We start from the raw sequence: 20,770 nt of genomic DNA on the forward strand, positions 1-20,770 counted from the left end.
TCTACTTGGCAGGCTTTTCTGTCTCACCTTTTTTTGGCAGACTTAAAACAAAACGGGACAAAGTGGGGCAAACGACCAATTTTACCACCCATGATTAGGAGTGGAAATAGGACAGGTCGACTAACATGGGCCTACGGCCTAGCCTACATAGGTCCAGGCCAGGCCAGGCTTTCTTTTCAAATAGAAAAAGCCTAGGCTTTTTAAAAGCCTATTTAGCTAAAACGGCTAGGCCACAGATCATACTTTGAATTAAAATACAAAAATAAGCTTAGTCATTTTGATGAACTGGTGAAAATTAACTACAAAAACTTTATGAACAGTGCCATTTTTTGTTTTCTTAAGTTCTCTCAAACAATTAGTATCAAAAAATATATGTTAATAGGTAAACTTGAATAAGTCAACGCAAATAAACATTTAGTCTTGTTGATCTTTTAATTTGTTAGTCTATTTAAACATTAGTTAAATTTTTTATTTACAAATGCTCAAATAAAATAGGCTTTTATGTAGGCTATTAGGCCAAACAGGCATTCGCAAAGGCCATGCTTATGCCTAAAATTAAGCCTGTGATAGGCCACAAGCCAAACTTAGACTTTGAAATTTTTGACAGACCAGACTCTGGCTTGGCAAAACCTAATTCGGCCCACTCGTAACACATTAATTATAAGCATATTTTTTGTGAATACAATTGTATTTGTATATAGCTTTCTTTAATTATAAAAAAAAAAGAAGTTAAAAGAGATGCAGTCACACCTTGGATTAATTGGGTTAGATGCTTCTTCTCTCACAATCTCATTTAATTATGCATTCATTCAATATGTATTATAGTACAGTACCATTTTTTTTAGAGAGGTTTAGTTCTAATCTTAAAAAGTTATAAGGAAAGAATCTCTCTCCTATTTGACTCATTCATAATTTATAATTTTCAACTTAGACCATAACTTTTTTCAATGCGACCATCCATTTTTTTCCATTATTACTTATGTTTTTGTAGTCAGATGTTTCTATATTTATTTTTCTTCTTTGAATCAAGAATCTTGTATTTTAATAATAAAAAAACTCTTTTTTTTGATTAAAATCAAGTTATGTCTCACAATAAAAACCAAAATCGTATTCACAACGAAAATCAAAATCAATTTTCTTAATCAAATCAATTTCAAACTAACAAATCCAATCAAATACTTGATAAATATCAAGTTCTTTTCTCAAATTTAATCAAATGTGCTTCAAATCTTTTTCACAATAAATCGGATTAAAAAAGACAATTGAATCCATTTCTTTTTGAAACCTTGAATAGTTGGGCGCAAAGTGTACACTTTGTTCAAAATGATTATTTGTCTCAGCCAAAAATAAATAATTAAACTTGAAATAAAAGGGACCATTGGATGCACATCCTTTTAAAACCCTGAGTAAACGAACGCAAGGTGTACACTTTGTTCCAAACGGTTACTTGTATTTTGCAAAGATTTTTCATAAACCTAACTCAGATGAAAAATGACAATTCGATGCACATCCTTTTGAAACCTTGAGTAAACGAGCGCAAAGTTCACACTTTATTCAAACGATTACTCATCATCCATCTAAAATCAATCTCTACCAAACAAACTTGTCTTTTTACCTCCATAGCGCGATGCAAAACCTTTTCAAAAAGAACATGTTAATGCATTATATCGCAATACAAACAACTGCTTAAGCCCCCTGATAAGAAGTTTTCAACAACTATTTAATTTAAGATCTAGGGTTCAACCAAGACAAACACAAAACTAAATAGAACAAAAGTGAATGATAAAAATTCTGAAATATTTCTAAACTTCATTAAGGAAGAAGGAATTTAAATACAACCCTAATAAAAGAATATTGGACTACCCGAATAAAAGGCCCAAAAACAAAAGATAAGAACATAATATTAAATAAACACTTCAGCATAAAATTAAATAACAAAATCATTCATCCAATTGGGCCTGTTTCTGATTCGTGTGGGCCCATTACCACTACTTTCTGCCCCCAAAGCATCCTTGTCCTCAAGGTTGGGGTTGACATCTGGATTTGGGCCGGATGGACTTGGCCTATGAGCAGGATCTTCCAGCTTGTTGTGGGTTGGTACGGTTGGAATTGGAGTAAAAGGAGAAGTAATGGTAACAGTTGTATTGGAGATAAGGTTTGATGCTGATAGGTCTTGTTTGGTCAGAGGCGTGGGAATCTTCGTGTGGGAAATAGAAATTGTCTTGGAACTCAATAAGTATCCAAGGGAGAGGATTGGAGAAGTTGGAACAAGGCACGGTTCATATGGTGTGGTGGGAAGAGAAGTACAAGGCAGATGGGGTTTAGTTAAAGAGTTTGGTGTAACACTTTCATTTTCAGATTTACTCATTTATCTCTCCTTTTGCAAAACACATTTTCCTTTCTCTTAAGATTTACGCATTCCTCTCTCCAAAAAACTTTCCTCTTTCTCTTCCATGGTACGAGAAATGTCTTTGTGTGTGAACTTCTGATAGGAGGAATTTTCTCCCTGACCCTTTGACTCTTCTTGCATGGTTGGTCCGTGATTTCCCTTTTGACTCTCCTTTTTCGTTTTCTTGTGATTCAGATTGCTGATTTTGTTCTGTTATTTCAGGTGGGTCTTCCAACTCCGATGGTTCCAACTCTGAAGGTATCAATGGTGTTTGATCTGGGTTTTGGGCTCCATGAAAAGCTCTAAGTTGTGAGACATGTATAACCGGAAAGATCCTTGAAGATTCCGGTAGATCTGAGTGGTAGGCGACGTGACCGACACGGTAGAGAACTCGAAATGGTCCGAAATAGCATTGTGCAAGCTGTAGCAACCTGCCCTAAAAATTTTGATTTTAGAGTCGCCACCTATTCTGTCAGGGCGAATAGGAAAGCCTACGAAGCTAGAGATCTGGATAAGTTATTATAATCAGGTCAAGGGAAGGTGTTAGACACCCTTAACCCTTTCCTAAGGTTTTATTCAAGGAAAAGGTTCATGGCTTAAAAGTATTATGGTAAGGTTTGTGGCTACATAAAGAAAGGTGACAGAAAGTTAGTTAGGGTAAACCTTAACCATATTGAAGTTTTGGGGAAAGGGACTCGCCTTGTTACCAAGTGCCTACGTACCTCCTTATGAAGGATCAGAGTCTATGTAGTTCGGGCCATGTTGGTGTTTTCTTTAGGGGTTGTATGCCTTTGAAGTTTGTATGTTGAAGTGTGTTTTAAATTACCGTACTCAGTTTGGTAATTGTCGCAGTTTTGTGTAATTCGTAGTTTGTGAAGATGTTGGAGATTTATTAGTAGCATACAACCCTGTTTAATATTTTGAGGTTTTGTTAACCGCATTAATCAATTGATTTGATCAACATAATTAACAAATTTAGTAAAGAATTACTAATTATCGTAATCAATTTATTCGGTTAAAACCTTTAGTAAATAAGCCTATTTGAATATATTATTTAAATTAAAGTAAATTGACTAATTTATTATTAATCATCGCAATCGATTAATTCGAGTAAAACAATTAATAACTCGACCCTAACCTAAATTAGCTTGCCAAAAATAATTTTTGTCGCTAATCATCGTAATCGATTGATTTGATTAAAATAATTAACGAATTAAACCTTGATATAAACATTTTAATAAAATTAATCCTAATATATTTTTATTAAGTAAAAAACATGATTTTTTATCAACGCGGTTATTAGGTATAATCGAATCGATTAAAAATTTGCATAATAATCAATTAATAAAACAATTAAAACTTGATAAATTAATTAATCTTTTACGCTGGGGGGTGTATTGTTAGTTCTGTAAGTAATTCAGGGGGGGTGTGTATAGTCATAGGTCTGGCCCAAAAGACTTTGGAGTCCGTTTGGACATGGTGTGGGTGTGCGTATGGTGTTATAGTGTGCCCTCCAACTTACGCGCGCTGGATTTGGCTGGGAAACGATCTGATGGTTGATGAAGCTAGGGTGTATCGTACGCATTCAAAAGAGACACCAAATCTAAGAACTTCAGAACGCACGCTAGGATTCAAACTGACCAACCACGCAGCGCCACGACACCATCTTCTTCCTAGAACCGTCGTATTAGACCCCAAACCTGTACCTACGGACGCGTTCCATCGCTACATATCCTGCACTAGCCAAAATCTCACACAAGCAATAAAAGTTCAAGGTGAAGCCATGGTTAGACTCGTGTGGTCCATACGAACCCATCCACGCCCTCGATTATGTTCAATTTCACATGTAGAGGAAAATCCTAAAACGAAACTGTAAGATCCAACAATGGTGAATCACGGTATAATCACACAAACAACAAATTAATTGCCCAGAACCATTCATGTATGATGCGTGAATCCTAGTATTCGACCTTAAATTGTAAGTGACATACCGTGGCTTAAATGGAGATGATTCTGGGGGTGTTGATGTCGTGTGATGAACCAAGCAGCTTCAGGGACCTTCAAGGATTGTATTGCAAGCTTCAGAATGCTTTAAAACCTTTCCAAACTCTAAAACCGAATTTGTGTTCTTGAGTGAAAATTTTGCTCTTTGAATAGGGTTCTTACTCTAGAATTCCACCCCCTTGCATCTGGAATTGTTTAGCTTATATAATAGAACACATTAGGTCAACAAATTCGGATTAAATCTCATTGAATCAAAGATTTGCATTTGTTGAAAATTTGATTTTTAAATCTTTCTAAATGTGTCTAATTTCAATCTTTCCTCACCAATCTTGTTTTGCACGAAATTGGTATCAAATAATGTGTATTTTGATGATTGATTTTGATTGAAACTCTCTCTCAAACCAAATCTTTGAATATTTTCTCAATTGTTTGATTTATATTGTATTTTTAATGAATTAAATTCAATAAAAAATCAAATATTAATAAAAAATTCGTGGAATTCAAATTGGACCTCTTGGGTTACTTGAGGAACAAGATTGGGTCATAAAAAGTTGGGCCCCTTTGCAAGAAAATTCATTTTGGACCATATTTACTTCACATTTTTCACTCAAATTTGTCCAACTTTGACAAGGCATATCTCCCTCAATTTTTAAGGTATGGAAGAGTTCTAGGACTTTTTGGAAAGCTCAAGATTTCCTCTATAAGCCACTTTGGAAGCTTTTTCCCATTTGAAAATTTTATCATGATGATATGGGCTTTGACAAAAAACTGCTTTTGGTTGACTTTCAAAAAAGGACCTGTAATCTTTTGGACCATATCTCTTAAATGAAGCATGTTTGGCCTTGGCATTAGAGAGACAAAGTTATAGAGAATTCAATTTCCTTCAAAATAGGCTTTGGTTGAGAAATTTCTGATGTTCCATTTGAAATTTATGGTTGGTCAAAGTTTAGTTGACTTTTAGATCAAAAAACTCTAATTTAGAAACTTTGAGTTTTGCTGATTTCTGAACTTTTGACAGAGCAATCTTGTGAGTCAGAGCTTGAAACTTGATGTGAGGATTCTTTGAGGCATATGAGAGGCCATGAGGTCCACTTGAGGTGTTAGAAGTTGATTTGGCCTTGAGAGGAGCACAACCCTAGTTGTGGGCTTGTTGCTTAGGAGAGAGATAGTCAGACTTATTTCTTAGTGCTTGAGCCAAAATATTTTAAAATATGATGGAAAAATTTTGGGGTATGACACAAGCTTTTGGGAGGATCTGTAACACCCAGAAATTTATTTAATTATTTAAATAAATTATTCAAGGATTTAATATGGAAATTCGATCGAAGTTGGATTTATTAGTGATATTATAAGACGAGGAATTGGATTTTGGGAGGGGCCATGAGGACAAAAGGATGAAAACACTAATTTGATAAAAGTTTTCAACAACTATTTAATTTAAGATCTAGGGTTCTACCAAGACAAACACAAAACTAAATAGAACAAAAGTGAATGATAAAAATTCTGAAATATTTCTTAACTTCATTAAGGTAGAAGGAGTTTAAATACAACCCTAATAAAAGGATATTGGGGTACCTAAATAACAGGCCCAAAAACAAAAGATAAGAACATAATATTAAATAAACACTTCAGGATAGAATTAAATAACAAAGTCATTCATCCAATTAGGCCTGTTTTTGATTCGTGTGGGCCTGTTACCACCCCCATGCACGATACAAGAAACGTTTAACTGCTAGAATGTGATCCAAGCATATCCATTCTACCAAAATACAAACAAACGTTTAAGCCTCGCAGGCGTGAGCATACAAGCAACGTTTAAACGCTAGAATGCGATTGTAGCATGGTTCACTAAAATCAACCAACACATTGTTCTTTTCTACTATGAACTACGCAGTCTTAAGTTCCTCGTCGCACTAGAGGATACATAGGAGCGAGATCCAATGTCTCGGACACAATAATAAAAAATTGAAACTCTTTATTTCCGTCTTTTTCGCATAGTAATAATTAGGAGGAAACAAATATCACGCTAACACTCTTTCGCGAAACTAACTAAAATTTTTCACATTGAATACAACAGATGTGAGGGGTTCTAATACCTTCATCTCGCATAACCGACTCCCGAACTCGATTTTGGTTGCGACAACTATTTTCTTTTTATTTAAGGGTTTTATCGATATATTCTATTTCCTTTTGAAATAAATAAAGTTCGATGACAGCTCCATATTGTATTTTGAATATTCGTCACGCTCGGGTATTCTTTGGAGTACGAGACAAAAAACTTTATATTCACCAATGGAGCCGTCATTTACAATCATTGGCATATGATTATAAATATTGCAAGCCCTCTTCCCATTAAGCCATTTACTCTAATATCACATTTTTCTCATCATATAATATAGATTATCTTTTTATAAAAATATAGATTATATTTCTATAATAGTATATTGAATTCATTCTATATTAAAATGTTTAAATGTTAGAAAAGTATTGTTATTTTTAATTAAATTATTATGATTAAATGTTAGAAAAGGATTGTTATTTTTAATTAAATTATTATGATTAGTTAGATAATAATTTAATAAATTAAGTTATTAGGTATAAACAATTTTTAGCAACCTAATTTAATTTGGTATAACTTATTATTTGTAAAGTTTTTAAACATTCTTCACCAACTTGGCTTTCTTTCATGTTTACTATTTTAACTTGAATAAAATCTGTAGGGATTTTGATTTTGTGGGTGTTTTCTAAGTGAGAAGTATTTATATATTATTAAAAGTATATAAAGGAAGAGTATCAATGTTTGTATATGTTTGTATGTACAAATTCAATCAAATCAATGTCTTACAATTTTGAGAGACTCATAATTGTATAAATAATTTTAAAATTTAAAATTACAAATATGAATATTTATTTATTAGTAAATTGAGACTCGATAAGATTTAGTGATAATAACTTTATTAATAGACAAATTATATAAGGAAAAAAATCAAAAGAATACGTATACATGTTAAATTCCACTTGAAATACTTATTAATATTTTTAAGTTTATAAATATATTTATAATTAAAATAACAATTTTTTTAAAATATTTTAAATTTTATTTTTTCTCTTTTTTAAAATTTGAACAAAGCCCTCAAATTATTTGGGTCGATCATGAATTTAAATATTCTTTATTTAGATAATCATATTTTTTTTAAGATCAACTTTAAAAAGAAGTAGACTTGTATCTTTTCTCGTCTATGATTTCATTCACCAACACCATAGTATTATTTAGAATAATGCTACTCTTACACCCAATTTTTACACCCAATACTTACACCAAACACTATTCACCGTATTTATACGGTGAACAGTATTTTTAAAATAAAATAATAATATTTATAAAAAATATTTTTTATTTTTAAAATTACGGACGACACTGTTCATGTACAAACGTGCATTAACCAAGTTCAATATTGCATTAACCAAATTTTTACACTGTATTAACCAAATTTGATGACTGCTAAAAATTATTTTTAATACCTGGATTTTGCATTAACCAACTTCATTACTGTATTAACCAAGTTTTTACACTGTATTAACCAAGTTTGGTGACTGCTAAAAATTATTTTTAATACCTGGATGTTGCATTAACCAACTTCGTTATTGTATTAACCAAATTTTTACACTGCATTAACCAAATTTGAATAATGTTATTCTCACACCCATGAACAGTACTTTACAGTAGTCACCAAATTTGGTTAATGCAATGTAAATTGTTGGTTAATGAAGTTATAAAGTTGGTTAATGACACAAATTTAAAAAAATAAAAAATTATTTATTATTATAATAATATTTTACTGTTCATAAAATATATATTTTTATTTAAAAAATACTATTCACCGTATAAATATGGTGAATAGTGTTGGGTGTAAGTATTGTTGGTGCACAATGAATAAAGATGGTGACAAAGAGAATAATAGAATAACGGCGCAAAAGAGATGAGAGAATAAATGTTGTATTCTACTTTAATGATAGCTATTACAAGACTATTTATAAGAAAAGAAAATCTTGCCACATAAGCCCTAAAACAGTAAACTTAGTGAACAAGTCTAAGGTACAAACAGTACTACAAAATACTAAAGTACCCTTACTACTAAACAGCTAAGCTAATGGGACCCAGACAACATCTTCTGGTCAATACTATCTTCTGAGTAACCATCAGAAGATCAGTCCATCTTCTGAATATTGAATTACTCTTCAATACCATCCCTTAATTCATATTCTTCAATCAAAAGCTGACAACGCCAATTCCATCCCTCAAGAGCAGAAATTGATCCGTCTTGATCGCCTTTGTCAGAACATCTGCCACTTGCTTCTGAGTGCTACAGTGCACAACTTCTAATGTTCCATTCTGGACTTGGCTTCTCAAGAAATGATACTTAGTCTCAATATGCTTGCTTCTTCCGTGTAACACCGGATTCTTGGCAAGATTGATTGCAGACTTGTTATCAATCATCAGCTTCAAAGGCTTCTTCACTCTAATCTTCAGATCTTTTAATAGATTCAGAAGCCACACAGCTTGACATGCAGCTACAGCGCCTGCGATGTACTCAGCTTCACAGGTTGATAGAGCAACAACAGGTTGCTTCTTGGAACTCCAAGAGATAGGGCCTCCCAGAAACATGAACAAATATCCAGAAGTACTCCTTCTATCAACTCTGTCTCCACACCAATCAGAATCAGAATAACTCAATAACTCTGATTCTTCCTTTCTCCCAGAAGGAAACAATATGCCAAACTTCAGAGTTCCCTTGACATATCTCAAGACTCTGACAGCAGCTTGGTAATGGGACCACTTAGGTTTACTCATGAACCTACTAACCAATCCAACTGCATAGCATATATCAGGCCTGGTATTACACAAATACCTTAGAGAACCAACCAGCTGTTTGAATACCGTAGCATCAACATCTTCACCTTCAGAATCAGAGTCCAACTTCTGATTCACTTCTGACGGTGTAACAGCAGCTTTGCAATTCTCCAACTTGAATTTCTTCAGAAGTTCTAACTCATACTTCAACTGATGCAGAATGATACCATCTTCTGAGTACAGAATCTCCATCCCTAGAAAATATGACATTTTCCCAAGGTCTGTAATCTCAAACTCATTCATCATCACCTTCTTGAACTTCATCAGATCTTCTAGACAACTCCCTGTAAGCAATATGTCATCAACATACAGACACAGCAGAATCATATTGCTTCCAGAATGTTGCACATAAACTCCATATTCCATCTCACACTTCTGAAACCCTTGCTTCTTGAAAAATGAATCAATCTTCAAATTCCAAGCTCTGGGTGCTTGCTTCAATCCATACAGAGCTTTGTGTAATTTGTACACCATCCCTTCCTTATTCTTTTTCACAAAGCCAGGGGGTTGTGACACGTATACCTCCTCTTGTAATGGACCGTTCAGAAATGCAGACTTTACATCCAGATGCATCAAGGACCATCCTCTGTTCGCAGCTAACGCAATCACCAGCCTGATTGTTTCATGTCTAGCTACAGGAGCAAACACCTCAAAGTAATCTAGTCCAGGTTTCTGAAGAAAACCTCTAGCCACTAGCCTCGCTTTGTGTTTACCAACTGATCCATCTGGCTTCAGCTTTACCTTGAAAACCCATCTGACGCTGATGGCTTTCTTCTTCTTTGGAAGTTCTGTCAGCTTCCAAGTCTTGTTTCTTTCTATAGCCTCAAGTTCTTCTTCCATGGCATTTAGCCAGACCTTCTTCTAGAGCGCTTCTTCTATATTCACTGGTTCAGAATCTACTAACATGGCGCACTGAATGACCTCTCCTTCTGAGTCAACTTCTGTGTCGTGCAACATGTCAAAATCTGCAAACCTTCTTGGTATAGTTCTGACTCTTTGTGGTCGCTGAGCTACTTCAGAGTCAGCTACTCCTGAGTCACCACCTCCATGATCATCTCCAAAAGCTTGTCCTCCAGACCCTATGTCTTCAGAGTTTTCCCTTCCAGAATCATGACTACCACCAGAATCTGGATCATCATCAGAATCTGGATCAGAATCAGATTCTCCTTCTGACTCATCTTCAGAAGATGCTTCATCTTCTGACTCGTCTTCAGAAGATTCATCTTCTGACTCTAACTTTTCTTCAAAAGTTATCTCTACATCAGAAGTTGGTTGAGACTCTTTCCAATCCCAAACTTTTGATTCCTTCACAATGACGTCTCTGCTGACTTCAACTTTGTTAGTCTCTGGACAATAGAGCTTGTATGCACCTGTACTGTGGTACCCTACCAATAACATCACTTTGCTTCTATCATCCAGCTTCTTCCTTCTAGCTTCTGGAACGTGTTTGTAACACACAGAACCAAAAACCTTCAGATGACTAACACTTTGCTTCTCTTTAGTCCACTTCTCTAAAGGAACAATTTCCTTCAGCCTCTTTGTTGGACACCTGTTGAGCACATATGCTGCAGTAGCAACAGCTTCTCCCCATAGATTATGAGGAAGCTTCTTCTCTTTAAGCATACTTCTCGTCATATCAAGCAAAGTACGGTTTCTACGTTCAGCAAGACCATTGTGTTGAGGAGTATAAGGAGCAGTAACTTCATGCTCAATTCCATTATCATCACAGAACTTCTGGAATTCTGTAGAGTTATACTCGCCTCCACCATCCGTTCTGAGAATCTTTATCTTCTGACCACTCTGCTTCTCAGCCTTCACCTTGAACTTCTGGAATTCTGTGAACACCTCAGTCTTAAACTTGATAAGTGTTACCCACGTCATTCTTGTGAACTCATCCACAAAAGACACAAAATACCTATTTCCTCCAAGCGAAGGTTCTGGAAATGGTCCACACACATCAGAGTGCACTACTCCCAGAGCATGCTTTGCTCTTGGAGCAACTTCTGATACAAATGGCAATCTGGGTTGTTTGCCTTTCATGCATACCTCACATGACTTCTCAGGCTTCACAATCTTTGGAATGCCATGTACAAGCTTCTTAGAACTTAGATGCCCCAGACTTCTATAGTTCAAGTGCCCCAACCTCTTGTGCCACAGCTTACTATCACCTTCTGAGCCTTCAGCACTCAGACACTCTATTTCAGCTGTTTCTACATTCACCTTGAATGTTCTGTTGCTTCCCTGTTCAGATTGCATAATCAACTTCTGATTGGAATCATACAACTTCAAGAGGTTATTCTTCATAACAACTGAGAAACCTTTCTCAATGAGCTGACCCACACTCATCAGATTGCTTCTGATTCCAGGAACATACCAAACATCCTTGATCAGAACAGTCTTTCCATTCTTCACTTTGACTTTGACATTTCCCATACCTTCTGCATATAGGTACTTATCATCAGCACATCTGATCTTTGTCCTCCTTTCAGAGTCAAAGTCTATCAGCCATTGTTTGTTTCCAGTCAAGTGATTTGAACACCCAGTGTCCATATACCACCATTCTGACGAACATCTTTTGTCCGACTCTGAAGCCATCAATAGCACAGGTTCATCATCTGATCCTCCTCTGGCTATATTTGCTTCTTCTGATCTCCTTCCTTTGTTTGCCAAACAGTCTCTAGCAAAATGGCCAAACTGTTTGCAGCAGTAACATTGAACTTTCTTCTTATCCTTTCCCTTCTGATATCTCTTATCATCAGAAGTTGAGGCTTCCTTCTGGAATCTATCACCACGTCTATGCTTCTGGTCCTTCTTGACAAAAGAAGCCTTCAGAGCTTGCTCAACTTCTCTCTCAGAAGTTCTCTCAGTCAGACGCAACTCTTGTGCTTCTAAACTGCTTTGCAACTCTTCTATTCTCATGGTTTCCAGATCTTTAGAATGTTCAATGGATACAACAATATAATCAAATTGAGGAGTAAGTGACCTCAATATCTTCTCTATGATTACTTGTTCAGAAAGAGTTTCTCCACAAGCCTTCATCTCATTAGTGATCACAATCACTCTAGAGATATACTCAGAGACTTTCCCATTGTTCTTCATGTTGAGATTTTCATATTGCTTTCTCAGGGATTGAAGCTTCACCTTCTTTACTGATACGTCACCACCGTAACACCTGACCAGTATATCCCACGCCTCCTTTGACGTCATAGAATCAGCAATCTTCTCAAACACATTCACATCCACACACTGATGGATGAAGAACAACGCCTTTTGGTCTCTCTTCTTCGTCTCTCTCTGCGCTTCTCTTTGTTCTTCCGTTGCATCCGCTGCAACCGGAATATATCCTCCAGTGACAAGATCTAGAACATCTTGAGCACCAAATAATACACGCATTTGAATCATCCATCTATTCCAGTTTTTACCATCAAGAACTGGAAGTTTGGTATTCAAGTTGCTTCCACTCATCTTTAAACTTGTGCAGACAAAAACAGATTTCACTCACACTCACACAGTGTTTCCCAACCCACAAACAATCAAGAAAAAAATGTGATTCAACACAACTTTGTTTCCCCGAAACAAAATCAATCACACAGTCACACAAACTCACGTTCACTCGTGTTTCCCTGTGTTTGGAATCGGAGCTCTGATACCAATTGTTGGTGCACAATGAATAAAGATGGTGACAAAGAGAATAATAGAATAACGGCGCAAAAGAGATGAGAGAATAAATGTTGTATTCTACTTTAATGATAGCTATTACAAGACTATTTATAAGAAAAGAAAATCTTGCCACATAAGCCCTAAAACAGTAAACTTAGTGAACAAGTCTAAGGTACAAACAGTACTACAAAATACTAAAGTACCCTTACTACTAAACAGCTAAGCTAATGGGACCCAGACAACATCTTCTGGTCAATACTATCTTCTGAGTAACCATCAGAAGATCAGTCCATCTTCTGAATATTGAATTACTCTTCAATAAGTATTTGGTGTAGAAAGTGGTGTATGAATAGCCTTACTCTGTTATTTAAGATTTGTCTATTTGAAACAAAAGTTGTTTGGTAACTAGATATTATCTTTTCCAAAACCTTCTTTAAGTCTTGCGGCCAGTATTTTGGCTATGATTTATAAAAACATCCAACGAGACAAATTATTTTATAATCTCCAAACTTTTTAAAATTATCCATTTTAGATAACAAAGCAAGCAAAGAACACATTACCTTAAACAACACAACATTTGAGTGAAATTTATGGACAAAAACAATGATATCCCCATTCTAAATGTCTCAACATTCCTTCACAAAATTGATGTGATAACCCTTCGGATTGGGACTTTTGTTCCCCTTAATTATCCAAAAAAATTACATTATTTATTATGAGACGTAGGTAATGTATTCAAATTTCAATAATGTAACCAAAAAGACATTGTTCCAAAATTAGTTGTGATGATAAGGACAGCTACCCAACAAACTTTTATTTCTAACTTACTTCATCTTGTGAAGGCCCTCTTCATACAATGAGCAATGAAGGTCTCCAAGTGGATCGAGTGAACGCTCATGGTCTTACGTGTCTGTATCCTACAGGTCAACTAGTAGAAACTTCAATTTCAAGTGGATAACAAGATAGCTTAACAAGCACAACTATTCTGAACTTTTCAACTGAATTTTCAACGCCTTTTATCCTAATTGCTTACCTGCTTATTATATATATACATCATTCCACTCACCCCAAAACACACTTCAATATTCACTTCCTATTAAACTCTTCTTTCTATCAAAATTTTCAATTTCATAATTTTTCAGCAACTATATTATGGCACAACCGCAACCACACAACCATTGTAGAAGATGTTGTTGCTGCTTCTTCAGCGTAATTTTGAAAGTCGTCATAGCAATAGCTTTCATCCTTTTTCTCATATTCATCGTCTTATTCTGCATCGTCCAACCACGATCCTTCAAATTCAGTGTCAAAGAAGCCAAACTCACCCAATTCAACTACACCACCAACACCAACACCATCCATTACAACCTCGCACTAAACTTCACGGCGCATAACCCAAACAAAAAACTCAGCATCTACTACGATGCAATTGAAGGACATGTATCCTACCAAGGAACAAGGTTTTCTTCAACGGACGTTATAACACATTTTAATTCCTTCGATCAATTCACGAAAAGAACGAACCCTATGAGTGGTGTTTTTTCTGGACAACGTGTGATGGTTTTTGACCATGACCAGGTTTCTGATTTTGAACGTGATAAGAATGATGGAGTTTTTCGTATTGATGTGAAATTATATTTTAGGATGAGGTTTAGGCTTGGTAATTATATTTTTCCAAATACTATGGGCAACATTAAATGTGGTCTTGATGTTCCTTTTGCTTCTAATGGGAGTAAGCTCATCAATGCATTTGAACCCACCACATGTGATGTTAATTTTTAAGGGTTATCGTGTCTCGTGGATCACTTGTTAGAAGAATATTTTCTTTGGCTATGTTTTTTGTTTTTTATTGTAAAAATTTAGATTTCATGAAAACTTATTCACAAACTGTTCATTCTTTTTACATGATTTGACAGATTTTTAATTAGACAAAACTTAGCTACAATTCTTTAGGTGTGTATTTTATTATTTTTCAATAAAAATATGTGAATTGTATAATTTTCTTTTGCACGTATGTAAATTTTTCTTATTATATATATTTGTCATATTTTCATTAGAAAATAATAAGAACCACACCTAAAAAATTGTAACTAACTTATGTCTTTTTTAATTTTATATGTGTTACATTTGAATGACAATTTTAGATTTGTTTCTTATAAACTATAATATAAGTTATTTTTATAACATTTAACATTTTTTTTCCATCAAGCGGTTATGGGAAGGAGGAAAATATCTATAAAGTGTTTGTTTTTAATTAAGAGGGGGAATATTGAATTACTAAATAATTGATATCCGATATAATATGATAAATACTCAAATCACCTAATTAATTGATATCATCCATAACATTGTGAAAGGTCTCATTACAGTATTTTCCCTGATAGCGATATTTAGAAAAAGCGAATAAAAACGATAAAATAACAAAGCAAAAAAATTGATAAAAACTATATAAAAACCACTTATCAATGTTCATCCTAGATTCATATTTGAAGAGTATATTTCTATAGCAACTCAAATCCAAACAAAAAACAAGTAAACAAGAACAACATTAATAAAGATTTATAAAATAGATATTATACAATGCCATGATCAATACATATACATAAAATCAAAGTAATCTTACATTCAAACCCAAATGGAGAATACATAGAGAAGTGAAAAAATGAACAAACAACTCTTGCGGTGTCAACATGATTGTTACAAACCCGTCTCCGAATCTCAAGATACAAGCTCCAATGTTATTTTCTAAGCTTCTCTACCAAGGAATGTTTGTGATGCAGTTGGAAGCAAAAAAATCTTCAAAACCATACCTAAATATCTGATACAAGAGTATTTATACAAAAGCTAAAATCGTAGATCGCGTTAAGCCCAATCAGAGCTTGCTTAGTGCGGATCCGCTTATTGCATATCAAACCGACTTAAATTACACTAAGCGTAGGAAAATGGCACTTAGCATGCTAACCTCTGCATAGACCCCTCTGGGTGCACTACACCGCGCTTAGCCCAACCTGAGATAATTTATTTCTTCCAAAAATGCATCTTGAAGCTTTATTTGTGGTTCATATGCCCAATGCTTCAACTATGTGATAAATCCTATAAATTGAACAAAAAATGATCAATCTATTCAATATTTACATGATAAAATAATAACGCTATTACGTATACTAAATTTGAGGTTTTAACATAAAAACCAAAAGAAGCAATCTAATAAGTGCCACAAAATACTACTAAAAATAATCACAATTTGACACTTATCAATACACAGAAACAAAGCATACATAATCATACATTGTTTGAGTGCCATCTAGACTTTGTTGATAACGTTCAATTTAGGTTGGTTGTAACCTAAGATTGAGTTGAGAATCATAGGGGGTTTCATCGAAAAAATTGTGAGGATTTTTACTCCAAGATCAAGGTGTTGATTTAAGGGTTTTCGATAAGGTTATGTAATTGGATTTGATTGAGTGAAGAGCTTTGAAGAAAAAATGGTTCTTGCAAAGGAGTTGCGTGAGACGATGAATCAATTGGTAATCTTGGGTGACAACCACTCGCAATTTGTATTCGACTGAGTGAAAGATTTGAAGAACGGTAGTTTCCTGCAAAGGAGTATAGTGAGACGCTGAATCAACAGTTGTTTGTTGGGTGACTTGATCAAACTCAGATCAAGGGAAGAGAAGTGCAAGAATCTACATCAAACATAAGGTTTGTAGGGTTGGATTGCTTGACATCTCTTGTAAATAATTGTTTTGCATAGTAAGATTTGTTAGCCGATGGGGATGGTCTAGAGGGGGGGTAAATAGACCACCTTTTTCAACAAGAAAATTTTAGCGTTTGAAAACGTGATTCCCCGGAATCAAACTTATCGTCTTGAACGATCAAGTTATCGGGGACCGGATATGTGCAATTAACAACCGGATGAAAATGGTGAATTGAAATTACTTGTTTCAACGAAATTATCAATTAGTTAAGATACACACTATACGAAACTTACTCACAATAAACTGTTTCACACAAAAATTGACCAAAAGTTGAATATGGAATTTTATCAACCACTTGGTGAGCGATTTTCACCAAGCTTCTGTTAGAACAAGAAACGTTCTGATCAATATTCTTAATTTTGATGATAACATTAAGTATAAATTTTGTATAAGACAATGTGGTACTATAATCCTTTACGTTTTCCATTTCAGGAAATATATAAAGAGTATGCACAAATCAGTGTTCAGAAGCACTGACTCAGAAAGTTCTGGATGGCTTCATCAGAACATGTGTCATACCCCAAAATTTGCCCATCCCATTTCTCTTATTCAAGCTCATACCAAAGTGCAATGCTCAAAGACACACTCTTCTAAACAATGGCTCAAGGAACTAGGGTGTTGATTTCTCTGAAGGAAATCAATGAATCAAGGTCCCCAAAGGATTTCATATGGCCTATGATGCTTCAAACTATCTCAATGACAAAATTCAAGCTTCAATTCGAAGGATTGCCCAGTCAACTGCTCAGAAAGTCAACAGTCAACTAGCTTGACCTAAAAAGTCAATTGTGGTCAAAATACAGTCAAAACTCCTGATTTTTTATTAACAACCTTATTTTGAAGTATCATTCATCAATTGATCAAGGATTGATCATGATTCATCAAGAAAAGCTCAGAAATCAACAAAACCTAAAGTTTCTAAATTAGGGTTTCATAGGAGAAAGTCAACAGAACTTTGACCAGCCATAACTTCCAAATAGAACATCAGAAATTTCCCATCCAAATCTCATTTTGAAGGAAATTGAATTCTCTACAATTTTGTCTGTCACAAGCCAAGTCCAAAAATGCTTCATTTGAGAGATATGGATCAAAATATTATAGGTCCTTTATGAAAGTCAACCAAAAGCAGTTTTTTGTCAAAGCCAATATCATCAAGATAAAATCCTCAAGTGGAAAAAAGCTTCCAAAGTGGCTTGTAGAAGACATCTTGAGGTTTCCAAAAAGTCTTAGAACTCCTCCATATCTTAAAAATTGAGGGAGATATGCCTTGTCAAAGTTGGACAATTTTGAGAAGAAAAATGTGAAATAAAAGGCTCCAAAATGAATCTTTTGCAAAGAGACCCAATCTTTCTTGGCCCAAACTTCATCCTCAAGTTATCCATGACTTCAAACCCAATTTCCACGAATTTATGAGATTTATTTGATTTTATATGGATTTTTTATTCATCTAAAAGTGATATAATTCACATAAAATCAAAGATCATGATTAAGATATTTTTAAAACCAATTTCAATCATCAAAATATATCTGATTTCATACCAAAATCGTGCACATGGAGATTGGTGGAAAAAGATGCAATATTGGCCAAGTTTAGTAAGATTTGAACAAAAGATATTCATCCAAAAAATCAAATCTCAATCATGCAAATTACAAAGATATGGTTTAGTTTTGTAAACCTAATTTAATCTCCTATATATGCACAAGCATTCCAGACCTCAGGAGACGTTTTTTTGCAGCCTTGGAAGCCCTAACTAAGTGCATACAAAGTGGAGAAAAAACCAAAAATTGTTCTGGAGGTTATAGCTTGATTCAAGGCGTTTGGCACATTCTAACGCGTTCCTGAAGGATCCTTGAACTATTTACAATCATCTTCAAGCTTTGGAGCATCAAGAACTCCCTCCAATATCTCACGGTTTGAGCTATTTTTCTTGATTTCGATTTCGCGATTTCGTGCATCATAAATGAATTTAAGTTGCATATTACGGATTGTTTTGATGCTTAGAATGATTATGAGTTACTAATTTGCTTGTTACGTGTTTATATCATGGATTGCCATTAGCGAATATTAGGGTTTCAAATTGGGTTTTTGCGAGACAGGGACGACTAGGCCAAATCGAGGCCATGGCTGAATTCGCAAGGACTAAGTGAATCGAACCATGGTCTTACTTTTGATTTTTTAAGCATGTATGAACGTTTTGTGATGAACAGGTGTAAAAGATACAAGTTTTTATAGCTAATCTGTAAAAGGCGCTGTAAAAGTTTTCTTAGCAGGTTTCCACGAAGAAGATGATGTGGTGTCACTATGCTATTGGTTCATTCAAAATCTGGCGCGCTTTCCCAATCTAATATCATTGTTTTACATATTATTAACGGAACACGTGTGTTAATCAACGAACAACCAATGGTCGAGTGGTAGAAGGGTGCGTCCCAAGGCTTTGAAGGCATGAAACGCCGGTTCGATCCTCACTAGGGTCATATATTTTACTGAATTTATTTGTTAGCCCTCATACAGTGATTCAGTGTGGAGACATTGCGCGCGTACACCATGGGGTCCTCAACACCAGCCATCAGACCGCTCTAGTCTCAGATCCAACGTGCATCTGAACCGCTGATCCACCATGCACCTTCAGAAGCAAGCCACACAGGATCCAGCTAAGTGTTTCTTAATTTTTTTTATTTTAATTACACAAAGGCTTTTATTCTTATTTTCTTATTTCTTTTTAATATTATTATCTACATATATCTTTTATTTATTTAATTAAACTTTACTATAGCAAAATTATATTCATTTATTTTATCTAAAGTTCGATTTTTTTATAATATTTATTAATAATTGTTTTTGTATTTTGAATTCAATTCTTCTTTTTTTCAAAAAATACTTTTAATCAATTAAAATAATTAGGATTTAATCCAATAATTATTTAATTGAAATATTAAATCGAACTTTCGACTTTTCTTTAATTTTTCTTTTGGCATTATTTAAATTATTTTTATTTAATGGTTTCTAACCCTGATTCATCCCGGTAAATCAGGGTTTAGATCAGTTAATGCACTAACATTTTTCTTCTTCGCGCCTAATTTTCAGGGTTAATCAAAATCCTTCAGACACGCGCGTCATACCAGATCGAAAAGCTAAGTCTTTAAATTTTTTTATTTAATTTAATATCATTTTACTTTTATTTTTGCCTTATGGATTAAATTAGGGTTTGCTTCAACCGCTAATGAATTTGTAATGCACTCACCCTTGTTTTCTTTGCTTCATTAATTTTCAGGGTTATCAACCGATTAAAGCTCAAACCTTCGGTAACCCTAAACTCATTCTCCTTTAATTCCTCCGATATTAATACTTGTGTTTAACCTATTATTCTATTGGGTTATTTTACTGCTTTTTCCCCTTCCCCATGGCTATATGTTTTGTAACTGCTCCTGGTTTGTATTGCTTGGCCTTGAAGGCACTTAAACTGTTATGCTTTGCATTATAACTGCGTGGTTAGTAATTTAGGGTGTGAAAACCTCGAATTGAATTTAGAATAATTAATTACAAGATAATTATCTAAATTGAATCACGTGATTGTGCACCCACACACCTTTTATGGTAACCCCTCTTGTTTCCTGTTGCCTATTGCCTGTTGCCTTGTTTGTTACAGAATAGTCAAGTCCCTCGGATTCCGAGGATGCCTCAACAAATGTTGCCCTCAGTTCATTCTCATCACAAAAAGATCATAAGTCCCTTCTATGCTGCCTTTGGTTATATGATCTCGTCCCTCGAGGTTGCCTACAATGTGATATGATAATCCCTTTCGATTGCTGAGGCGTCCTCTTCCTTAGACTACTTGCCCCCTCTATGGCAGGGACAGTCTTATGGCGAACGATAACTTTCGACGACCCTTTAACCTCCAATAAAAGGACTTCATACCCTCCTATGGTATGGATAGCCCTGAAAGGCTAAAAGAACTCTTTTACAATGTTAAGGTAATTATCTCCTAATTGCTAGCTCTGGTTTAAATCCTTTTCTACTATTTTCTCAAAAACCTTCAAAAAGGCTACGCT

Source organism: Vicia villosa, linkage group LG1 (genome assembly GCF_029867415.1).
Source record: "Vicia villosa cultivar HV-30 ecotype Madison, WI linkage group LG1, Vvil1.0, whole genome shotgun sequence".
Taxonomy (NCBI): domain Eukaryota; kingdom Viridiplantae; phylum Streptophyta; class Magnoliopsida; order Fabales; family Fabaceae; genus Vicia; species Vicia villosa.